We start from the raw sequence: 1,236 nt of genomic DNA on the forward strand, positions 1-1,236 counted from the left end.
AAGGCAGCAAATCACACTGCCACGTGTGTTCCTATGCAACAATTTTGCATGTTCTTCACATGTACCCCAAAACCTAAAATGCAATAAAATAAATAAATGGGAAAAAAAAAGAAAAAAAAACCCCAAAAAATAATAATAATAAATTAAAAGAAGCAAAGAGGGATATTACATAATGATAAAAGGATCAATGCAACAAGAAGAGCTAAAGATCCTAAATATATACGCACCCAATACAGAAATACCCAGATATATAAGACTTATAAAGAGACTTGGACCCCCACACAATAATAGTGGGAGACTTACAGATCAATGAGACAGAAAATTGACATTGATATCCAGGACTTGAACTCAGATCTGGAACAAGTAGACTTAATTAACATTTATAGGACTCTCCACTTTAAATACACAAAATACATGCTCTTATCAGTACCACATCACACCTATTTACAGGTTTCAATGAAATATTGGTTGGCTGCTTGTTAGTTATTTTCTTCCCTCATTTTTTTTTTCATGTCTCTATTATTAAGCACAATTATAGGCATATCCATTTTTAGACTGCATTCTAGCCCGGGCAATAAAGCAACACCCCCGTTCTCTCTCCCTCTTCCTCGTTCTCTTTCTTCCTCTCCTTCATTCTTTTTTTTTTAATTCTTTTTTTTCTTTCTTCTTTTTTTTAGAAAAAGAAAAAAAAAAGTTTTTAGCTAGGCATATAGCCACTCAGAATAAAAGACTACATTTCCCAGCCTTCTTTGCAGCTAGGCCCAGCTTTGAACCAAGTTCTGGCCAAGAAGAAATTTGTACTACTTACATCACTTTAAAGAGACAGATCGTGTTCTCGGCTTTGTTGACCCTGCCGGCTGGACTGCAGCTGGGTGGAGAGAGCCAAAAAAAAAAAAAGGACTGTGTATAATGAGATGTGTCTGACCTCCCTTCCCATCACCAATGTCTCAAAAATTTCTCTCATGGGGCCGGGTGCGGTGGCTCACACCTGTAAACCCAGCACTTTGGGAGGCCGAGGCAGGTGGATCATGAGGTCGAGAGATCGAGACCATCCTGGCCAACATGGTGAAACCCTCCTGTCTACCAAAAATAGAAAAATTAGCTGGGTGTGGTGGTGCATGCCTGTAGTCCCAGCTACTCGGGAGGCTGAGGCAGGAGAATCGCTTGAACCCGGTAGGCAGAGGTTGCAGTGAGCTGAGATCACGCCCGGCACCTGGCCACAGAGCTCGAGACTCT

The sequence above is a fragment of the Cebus imitator genome, unplaced genomic scaffold (assembly GCF_001604975.1).
Source record: "Cebus imitator isolate Cc_AM_T3 unplaced genomic scaffold, Cebus_imitator-1.0 Scaffold145, whole genome shotgun sequence".
In the NCBI taxonomy this organism is placed as follows: domain Eukaryota; kingdom Metazoa; phylum Chordata; class Mammalia; order Primates; family Cebidae; genus Cebus; species Cebus imitator.